Here is an 11,665-nt window from a genome sequence, read left to right on the forward strand (position 1 = left end):
GATAAAAATTATCTTTATTATTCTTCTTCCTTGGTTATAGACTCGACTCCACCCTGCACACTCAGCTGCAGGGGTCCACGCACTCAGCTGCAGACTCTACTAAGCCTCTGCGCACTCAGCCCCAGAGCCTCTTCCTACTACTACGACCCTAGATACTTAGACTCTTGCTCTATGCTCGCTATCTTATTGTATTCATTGGATTCCATTGATTCATTCGTTAGTTTACAACTTAGAGCCTCGCTCTATTTATACAATCCCATGGTCCATGGACCATGGGTAGGTCGACACTACATTCAAAACTTACGGTGAACAACCATATGACTCCAACATATAATTCGTGCTCCGCGCCTGCTATTCGTGGAGTCTTTACAACAATATTATTCAAAACTTGGGCTTTGAGCCCTAAACCATGTTGTGGGGGGATTCCATGCCCAACAGGCCCCCAACACAAACATTGTGACTCGACCTCGAGTCACTCTGTCAGCGCAACAATCTTGGCGCAGAGTCCCTCCAACTATCCCGAACGATCTTGATGTTCGCAGCACACTGAGCTGCTGCTTGCTATACTTGTTGCTTTCTCCCTTCTGAGACCTCTGTTTTCGGCGTGCTGTGCTGCATCTATGCATGCATCCCCTGAATCTGCGTGAGCTTTCCTTCAATATCTGCCGTGATTTTGAAGGCTTCGTCAATCCATGGTTGGACACACTCTTTGAGAACTGCTTCCTTATGGCACACCACGTCCACCTACTACTTTAATGCCTTGGGTTGCTGAATCCTTGCAAGCTGCTGAGTAAGGACTACGGTCTGCGCAATCCCTCTAATGTTGTCGTACTGTTGCTAGAGTTCGCGTGCCTCTATCTCTAGCTGCTAGATGTTGGTGCCCTCCTGTAACATCGTGAGGACCTCAAGTGCCTATTCCAACATGTTGGTATGGTCGCACACTACACCTCCAATCTCTTCCAACCCTGTTGTAATAGCACTGACACGCTGTTCTCTGATCTCTGGGGGAGTGAAAGGTTGTGCCTTCAATTGTAGCTTGGCAATCTGAAGGGTCAGCTCCAACTGAACCTTTGTTGTCTCTTCTCTCGCATCGCGGACTCCACTTGCCAAACTATGAATCTGCACTTATACCAATAGATCTGCTATGATAGCCAGATCTGGGATGCGTCGGAAAGCGTCATCTACTATCTGCACCAACCTTTTGTTATGCGACACCAAATCATCGCACTGCAAGCTGAGCTGCTCCATATTGATCTTTTGTTCAATAAGAACTTAGAGCACATGGTTCTCCCTAGCGTGCAGCTCTGCTGTTATTCCATCCTATAGTTGATAGAGTGTTTCCCGAGGAAAAGCAGCCAGATTAAGGCCAAGGCCTTTCATCATGCTAACCATCATTTGGTCCATCGCATCTGATGATACTAACGCTCCCTCTGGCTACAAAATTGTGTTGGCTAACCTCACGGGTAGCATTTGCTCTATTGCTGAAGTGCTTGCTGTGACATGGGTAGACAGGGTACCTTCCCTAAGGGGGCCGTGGCTGTAACTCCTGCAGCTACACCCTGAGGGCCCCCAACACACTCTGGTGCTCCGTCATAAACTCTTGGAGTGCTCCACTAGTGACATCATGGACCGTCTCACTGATGTCATGGAGATCACCTTCGGTTAAGGTGATCGGGTCAATGGCCAGCTTCAAAGCCTTGACCTTCTTCCTTGGACCTGATCTCTCTATGATGTGTGGCCATTTGAGTTACATGGACATGGTCCTTGGGTCCTTGCTCCCTTCTGCTATGTTTGTGTCCTCTGCCTCCTACCCTGAGGACGTTGCTTGGCCCTCCTCTGCCTGTACCATTGCTGCCTCTGTTGTCTGCGCTGCTGCTACGGCTTTTGTGGCCTTCTTCTACACTGCGGCTTCCTATGTTGCTTTGCGGACTGCCCTTACCTCGGCTGCCACTTTTTCATTCCACCTTCTTTCGACCAGTTGGGTGATGCACAGCTTGGCATCATCCTTATTTTTCTGTGTTTTCACCTCCTCCAGTTTCACCAAATCTGGGGCACGCCGCTCGGGAGGCCATGTCTCCAATACAGTAAAGATTGCGTCGTCAATGGCTATAAATGGTAGCTTTTTCAACTGCTGTGCCGGATCCTTTCGCGCCTTGATGTATATGTTGTGCATATCCACCTTGAAGTCTGCAAAACTCTGCAGACTATTGTGCACCATAGGTGACAGGCACAACCTCCTATTGGTCCACATTCAAATGCTCGGTTCCATGAGCACCTAGAAAATTTTTGTATCACGAATCCATTTCGTGTCCTTGATGGCCCAAAGCGAAGCATACTTCACAGCCTCTGGTAAGTCTCGGTTGATGTTCGAGAAATGACTATCCTCTGGCAGCTCGCTTGCTACCAGCAATATGGATAAGAGCAACCACACGTAGTGGAAGGTCTTTCCCTGCTCCTGGGCCTCATGACAGTGTAACAAAAACTACTCGCGGAGGAACTTGGCCCAGTTGAACTGGACCCCTCCACGCACTGTTCGGCCAACGCGACCACCGGCGCTGGTACCTCATTGGCGCAACATTTTCTCATCACTTTACCGGCTAGGAGTTGGGTGGCTACACGCACCCCTTTGTCCTTGATGCTGGTGATAGCATAGCCCCTCTTTTTCTTCTCCAAATTATACTTTGCCTTCATGGCCTCTGTGAGAGCCAAATCGCTACTTTTTCTGGATATTGTTGCGGGGTCCTTTCCCTTACAGGGAAGCCAAGAAATTCAGTGGATGAGGTCTGTCGTGATGGGAATAGGCTCCTCCAGCCATAGATACCCATCATGCACCAGGCAGCGCAGCTGCTTGATGACGAAAATGGTGATGGGTGCACAGTGGAAATGTGGTATCCATAACAAATGCAGCAACCCATCCTTTTCCACACCGTTCAACCATTTTCACGGCCCTAACGTTATGACCGACCCCTCAATATTCTACTTCATCATATTCGTTGTTTCTAGGTGCGGGAACTTCTCGTTGTCATGAGATCCCAGTCTTCAAATTTCATGGTGGGCATGTGGCCTAGGTGCAAGCCCTAAAATACAATGCCATTGGGGAGGAGCGAGGTCTGGAGTGAACTCTTTGTTGCATCCAGATCCTTTGGTACTTTGGCTTTCCCTTTCCATGGAGGGACATACGCGGGCAGTTTCGCTGCAAAGCGCAATGGTTGGATGTCCTCCTCCATGTCTTCTTCTTCTTCTGCGGCTGTAATCAAGGCCTGCAAATATTCTTCCTTCTCATCTATTTCAATCGTGACTGCCTTCCCTTTTTCTTCCATTGATAACTTGCTGTGCTATGGATTCCTCGGGAACATGCATACTGGTTCGGGAACATGCATACTGGTCCCATTGCTTACTTATCCTTCTTCGGCCTCGGCATCCACGGTGATTTGGGGATTTCTATCACAACCCCAACACCTTCGGGAACATCCTATACCATGGGGGTCTATGCGGCCTCGCCGGTGGTTCCTTCTTCAATTCCCAACCCATTCTTAGTGGTTGTCATCATCTCTGCACATTATTTTGTCTCTCGTGTACTTAGGGGATTAATTGTCACTTGGCTCTCAACACTCTGTGCTTTGCTCAAAGGCTCAATTCTCAAATGACTAAGTGTTGTTTGCTGGCCAGCCCTTTGAGTTTTATAGTGCCTTTTGAATTCAAATTTGACTGTTCCCCCCAATTCCGGGCCATTAATGATTTCTTGGCGGAATATTTTCCCAAATATTTCCCATAACTCACATCTTAAATGCCTGCCACCCGCTCTATTTGGCGTCAAATCAGACATCCTGTCATGAATAGTGACATCAACGGTCACTTCCCAACCAACCCGCGTGGCAACGCAACCCTCCATGCACGGTCGCGAACCCTATGACATCTTTCTCCTGTGTGCATCTCTCATATTACAAAAATCCCAGGCATAATATTTTATAGTCGGTGCTCCCTTTCAACTGCCTGGAGCGCTAAGACTGTCCTTCCTACGGCTAGTTAGGTGGGTACACCACCTATGCGGGGCTTCATCTCGTCCTCCACCATGGTTCACGGAGAATCCCCATCTTCCATTGTAGTGATTGGCATCGCGCACTCTACTATTTGCACTACGCTGCCCTGGTCACTACATTTGGTGAGATGCGGTCTCAGCCACGGCAGCAGACTAACCAATTCATGACGAGAGCTTTCCAATTTGTCAATATGACTATACGTAGCTTGCCTTGCCATCCTTGGTTTTTCGACGAGAAATGCTTCCTTTATTTCATTTTCCAGCTTCTTGACCTCTGTGTCCATTAAAGCGCTTTTCTCCCTTAGCCGTACCCAGTCTTTTTCAAGTTCGCGAAGTCTAAAGTTTCCTCGTCGGATTTCTTCCTGAAGTCTTATATGTTCTGCTTCACGTAGCTGTGTGATTTTTTCATCCCGGGCTTCATGCACTATTGAATCTACAATTGCTATTACGTGCAGATTCATCTTTTCATGCTCCTCAGAGATTACAGTCCTGCTTCATTCCATAGCCTTGGAATTACTCTCGCGGTCAGCGTTTTGCACATGGAACTATAGGCCCATCGAACCACTAGTATGCGTAGGTCCCAGTCAGTGCGTCTCACATGGTGGACCCTGTTCAACACTTCACACACCCTATCAAATGCTTCCGCGCAGATAATCTTTGGCGCACTTTGTCTTTCCTACTGCTGCATTTTGTTCCTGTTTTCTATCTTGGGAGTGGTGTGTGTTTGTGTGGGTTGCGTGTCATATGTCTGTACCCATTTGGAAAGGTGGGCGCGTAAGCTGTTTCACCCCTCATAACTGGCTCTCATCCGTAGCTGGGGTTTTCCAAATCATAGGTGCATCATCCTTCTACATTCATGCCAACTCTCACTACTTCTCTTATGTGTATCCCACCACCTTGCGGGCATCACACGCAGTGCCCATTTCAGAGCATTGAACCGCTGCTATTCTGGCACTGCATTTTCAAATTTGTTCAGGAATTCATCCACCGCTATCAACCCATCATACATAGGTATATCCCTTACCCTTGTTATCACACAGTGTAGTGATCTTACCATCATGTTGCAATTGAGCGTGGTTACCTCATGTAACCGGTTCTGCCATCGTTTTGTTTCCTCATCAAAATCTGATGTGTAGTAGCTTTCACGCTACCATGAAATTTGGCTATCCACTGTATGATTCACCCAATCCTATTCTCGAGTGGTTATCTTGTAGATACAGTCTATCTCGTTGTCGCTCTCGTTGTCGCACACTGGCTCTATGTAGCGCGCTCCTTCCATAGGGTCTAAAGGCACCACTACACGTAGTGACTTTTTCTCAAAAATCATTTTGTGCTTCTTTAGATTTATTACTCTATTAATATCAGTGGCCTAGCTTATTCCTAGTAGTGCAGGATAGGGATAGCAAATTCGACAATCTCTATCACCTCGAAATCTGCAAGCGCGCTCGCACCTTCGATGTCTACTATTATCCCCTGCAATCTTCCCATCGGTAGGATCTTCTGCTAGTTCGCCATCCGTAATTGAATAGGGGACCATTGCAACGTGGGCCTACCCATGTGCTCCCATGTCTGTTTTGGCAGCACATTTGCATCCGATCCTAGATCCAAAATTACTTTATCCGTTTCATACTCCCCGATTTGCGCAGTCGATCTCATTTCCCTTCCTGTTCGTGATGTGTGCTTTCCGAGCTTCCAGACTAGGCATGGTTCTTCTGACCCAGCGCACGTAGTGATAAGTTCCTGCAGCCCTTTCATAGCCTTGCTGTCGTGCAGCAGTTTCATTCATGTCTCCAGAAAGGTAGTGAGCATTGAAGGATCCATCTCTAGTTCTAGTTAATCCTTACTAACTAAAGTGAAGGCCTCCATGAAGCTCTTCTTAGCTTCGATGAATGTCTCCTTCGCGCGCTCCAAATCAAATTCAGGTTCCTTTGTAGGAGCCTTGCAAACCCACACACTTTCTTCTGGTTGCTTAGCTTTGTCATCTCTGGTCGTGATACCACTTTGAAGCACTATCTTTACATTCAGGTCCTCTTCGCGTGGCTTAGACCTCATCATTTGTAGGTTCTGAGTTAGGGGAGGCTGGAGTACTCCTTTATCGTGCAACCTCGCTATCAGTGTAGGATAGTCCTCTGTCTCATGATCAAATTAGGTACAATATAAACATGATGCTCTCATCAAATTCATATAATCGTGGGCATAGTGCCCTGGCCCTCCGCAATTGTAACAAATTAGTTGTTTGCGACCCCTTCCTAGTCCCATTCCATCTCGACCTCATCTGCACCCCTAAAATCCAACGCATGGCATTCTCGCATTTGGGTCGAGGGCTCGTGTTTCGGCCTGCACTCTGTAGGCAAAAGTCCGATCCATCATCAGTTCGTGACTTCTGCAGGTGTGCTCATCATGGCCTACCGACCTCCAGAAATTATAGAACAATTGTTGGGACATCTGCGTATACTTCTACAATAGATGAAAATTATCCATAGCGTGTTTTCCTCCTATCTGACAAATTGTGCACCATAATGCAAGCGATGCACTCGGTCTTGCTTGTGCCTCTGGTCTCAATGGCATCGACCCTCCTCCCATCAAGTAGTTTGCGAAGACTAGACAATGGTCCTTGTCATGCCCTTGGCCTTTGAATTTTATGCACCATACCTCCTCGCGCGCTTCTTGGCGATTTGTCCTATCCTATTTCAAAATCTACATTTCCAAACACAGATTTTGCAGTTGCACATGGATTTGTTGGATTCCCAGGCCAAGATCTTGTATTGGGGTCTCATGCAATCTCCAATGCTTCGACCTGGGTGGATAACTTCTGATGCGGCAACGTCGTCCTTAGATGTGGCGTTAGTGACGCTACAAACAATGCACGGTGCTGCCATCCATCAAGGTCATGTTGGCTTCGTGAATCATACTCTTCTGTCTCTGATCCAGATCCCATCGGGTCTTGCCTGAAAGCATCGTCATCTCCTTAAACTCGATAATCGATTGTGTCTCTGAATTTGCCCCGCTAAATTCCCTGTTCAGCGTGGCGTGGATATCTGCAATCCCTGTGTTCGGATGGTCATTAGAATGCTTGATGTACCATGTCAGTGCACGATCCTGCAATGCGCTCGCCAATGTTTCCTTCTTTATATTTTCATCCACGACTCCTTGTGCTTCCCATACGGCCCTTACCATGAACCAAAACTGGTCCAGATCTTTGTTCCCTACTCCCCTGAATACCAGCAATTTTATTGTGCTCGCCATATTGAACTATGGTGGTGGCGGAGGTGGTGTGGGCGGAGATGGAGGTGAAGATGGTGAGACTGGTGGTGGTGTAGGTGGAGGTGGTAGGCACGGAATTTGCTACCTTATTAGACTGACTGTGCATCTTGGAGAAACTTTCGCGAGCTCTTCCTCGCTTTCCCGCCGAGGCGAAATCAAGGGGCTATTTTCTATCCCTACGCTACCTTCGTTTCTATAGATCCTCCCACTTCATGTAGCCCGAAACATAAAATTATTTGCATAACCCACTTTTCACACAATAACATCTTAATCCAAGTGTTCAAAGATTTAATATACTTACCTCATGGTCCTTTGAGGAAGCGTCGTTCCGCCTTGCTGTAACTGACTGTCATGTCTACCAAGAACTCAGTGATAAACCCCTCTATAATTCGATCGAGCCAATGGTCCACAGTGCACGTGATCTTATCTTCCAATGCTTCCAGTCTACGCACTAATTCTGGAGTCCACACAATTGGTTTTTCAAGCCTACACCTTCCCTGACTATCTGCTAGCTTCGCGATCCACTCATACAACTCAAAGGGAAAGGATGTAAAGAAAATTTCGTGGATTCCGTATATAAGTAACGGCCCAACCATTGTTCCTTTGATACTCGCAGATTCCTATTTCCCTGCACCAAGAACTCGTGAATCTTTCTCTCTAACCATCCTTCAATTTCTGTCTTCATTGGATTCCAACAACACAACATCAGACATCCCTTATGTAGATCCTGGTCCCAGCAACGGAACCATTTGTTGGCTTTTCGAGGCCTGACCCAAGATTGAAGATGATTTAGCCAAAGAAATCTCGGTACTACTGGCCCTTTCGACAATAGTCTACGGAGCGTGGACTGAGGTCTCACCCGAAGTAGTATGGGAGGGTGCTAGAACCAGGTTTCGCACCCTGGGGATGTCTGATGGGTTTTAAGTGGTCTGCAGTTCGAACCTGCATGCACATCGCCACACGCGCTTATTCGTACTTCGCAGCCTGAGATGTTGCCTCCACGCAATCCTACTCGGGGGCTGAACAATGTTATTACCCAATTCCTTACTAGTAACCTGATATTAGTTGATTAACTTAGCTTATCTATATGCTTTCAGTTACACTTAACAATATTCATCATTCATACAAATGTGCGCAGTAAATAAACAGTATAATTGCAAATTATATCAAATAGGTAATAACACAAGAACACAGAATTTAGATAAAACTTCTCTTTGTTATTCTTCTTCCTTGGTTACAGACTCGATTCCGCCCTGTGCACTCAGCTGCAGGAGTCCGCGCACTCAGCTACGGACTCTACTAGGCCTCTGTGCACTCAGCTCCAGAGCCTCTTCCTACTACTACGACCCAAGATACTTAGACTCTTGCTTTATGCTCACTATATTATTTTATTCATCAGATTCCATTGATTCATTCATTAGTTTACAACTTAGAGCCTCACTCTATTTATACAGTAGGCCGACACTACATTCAAAACTTAGGGTGGAAAGCCCTATGACTCTAACATACAATTCACGCTCCGCGCCTGCAATTCACAGAGTCTATACAACAATATTACTCAAAACTTGGGCTTTGAGCCCCAAACCATGTTGTGAGGGGATTCCATGCCCAACAGTTTCAAACAACTAATTAACCTCATAAACTGCTCATAAAATGCACATAACACTTGACACATAATCCTTCACATTATCACGCTCTGCGCCTGCAATTCACAGAGTCTATACAACAATATTACTCAAAACTTGGGCTTTGAGCCCCAAACCATGTTGTGAGGGGATTCCATGCCCAACAATTTCAAACAACTAATTAACCTCATAAAATGCACATAACACTTGACACATAATCCTTCACTTTATGGTTAATATGAGACAATCCTAAACATATTTTTAATATTAATGAGGGAGCTTGCATAACATTAACAAGTTTGCTCAACATTTCAAATCAATACATATCATAAATGAACTCTCATCTTCCTTTTTATATATTTTCTTCTCCACTTACCATGAGCGAAATACCATGATTCGCTAAATACCATTGGTCACTTATTAATAATAAAGTGATTTTTATAATTTTTATTTAAAAAATCACTTATATTCCCTTTTTTAATTTAATTAATTATTATAATATTTAAGATGAAATTAAATAATTAAATAACTTTCCTTCTTTCTTTCTTTTTCTCGAAAAGGGACATTACGTCCTTCCTTCCAAATATTTGTTATCCCAAGCAATCGAAATTTGTATTCCCAAGTCCCAAACAGCCCTAAAGAATCCATGTTACATATGATCCAGAATTTTTATGCGCAATCCAATTCCTCGATCCTAAATGAAACTGAAGAACATCCTACTTGTATCTAGTTGAATTGATAGTTCAATCCATGTCGAGATTCTACCAGGTTGCATATTTTTATCACATAATCAAAGTATCATATATTGTTTCATTGGTAACTCAATATATTCTAATTTTAGTTACCATACATCTGACCATCTTGGCACATAGATAAAAAAATATTCAACAAACATTGGTCAAGGTTATTAGCTGTTGTAAGCTCAGATGCAACATCCTATGTAACACTCCATTACATAAACATCAATCGGAAAATTCCAAGGAATAAAGTAATTTTCCTTCAATTAAATCATTAATATTAATTAAAGGATCTAAAATGTGTTGGTTCCCTGATATTTAAAATCGATTATGAAATAATAGACTCAATTGCAACTGATGTTCCTTCATACGCTTTAACTATTTTTTGCATAATCTCCAAAACCATATGTAACGTTTCATCTGAAACCTGCTTTAAGAGTGGTTCCATGGTAGGAAAAAGATCACCCATATGTATATGTAGAATCTCTATATTCACCCTAGGGAAAAGATGAAACAATGCTCTTCAGGCGCCTACCTTCGCTAAAGGAGAAACATTTAAAGAAAACAATGACATAGTAGCATAATCAAACTGCTCACATATGTCCTTGTCAATTACTGGAGATAACATTGTAGCAGTAGAGAAGGCATGTGCGTGAAGAAATGGATATTCTATGACAAATGTTCCTATATCACGAGCAATCACATCATCAAAAATTCTCCCATATTAAATTTTTGATATATTTCATACTGAAGCTCAAGTAGTGAATCTAAAGTTGACCGAATTGTAAGAATAACTTATTCATAGACCAGTGGGTCATCATCCCACTAGTAGTCATTAATATTATTCAATCAATCGGCGTACTCAATTTTACACATGTATACATTAACATCTGTGAGGCTTGATCCTTGACCCCAATCATCCTTATCAATAATTATCATGTTTATATTTATTTTTTATGTTAGTTATTGTATCATGAAGTCTCTACAAGTGATATTTAATAACTGAGGCTTGGATAGGTCTTCTATCAACCACCAATGAATGCCTTTAATAACAATAGTTAAGGCCTCAAACTGGTGCCACTTCATATCTTGTATTTTTGATCATGTGTTCCTATTCTTAAATACAATAGTGTTTCCAATAGTTATCTTGCTTACATCGCCCATTCTCCCATTCATGAGCTCCACCAGAAATTTGTTGATGCTTACATCTATAATTGTTCCTCCATATGTGTGGGAAGTGGAACTATCAGCTTGCATAAGGGGAACAAATACAAGCTCCTATGCATTTAGAGGAATTCCAACCCCTGTATATTCAATATTGATGCACAAATTTATAGTTTGCAATGTCTCTAGAGATGAAAAATCCTTCAAGATGTTAGGAAGCTTGTATGAGCTACTTGAACCTTTTCTCATATCCATGGATCTATTTGATGTTTTAGAATTGACTTCCATAGATTGAATTTCTTCCACGTGATGTACAAAAGAAAAGACATTATCTTGTTCAATGATCTTGCTCGAGTTTCCAACCAAATTTATAACAATTTGTCGAAATCACCCAGGATCACTAATGAGAATCCCTGGTAATTTATTGGAGATATATATGGCAGCCTCAATTTCCTTATTTCAGGATTTTATTGAGAATAAATAAAGAAAATTATCAAAAATAGAATTAAAATTAAATGAAATTGTCTCAAGCTCAAACCTGCCCGACTCAATCTTGGTTGGATCAAGTGATTCATTCATCAATGTTATTAGATATTTTCCACTATCTTGAGTTGTTCATGCAAAATCCTGTTGAGTTTCATTGTCGATAGTGTTCTATGGAAAGATTGACCTACTAAAGTAAATATATCGCATATATATACCCCTACAAATCCCATGCCATGAGCGCATGACCACATGAAGCTTCCCTCTCTTTGAGATTTGATCTCACAATCTGAGTTTACTACATAGAATCAAGAGTGTTTTCTTTTGGCATAGGATCATAAAATAATGTATAT

This window comes from Pinus tabuliformis, chromosome 7 (assembly GCF_031772625.1).
Source record: "Pinus tabuliformis cultivar Carrire ecotype Pingquan chromosome 7, CPIR1, whole genome shotgun sequence".
NCBI classification, from domain to species: Eukaryota; Viridiplantae; Streptophyta; class Pinopsida; order Pinales; family Pinaceae; genus Pinus; species Pinus tabuliformis.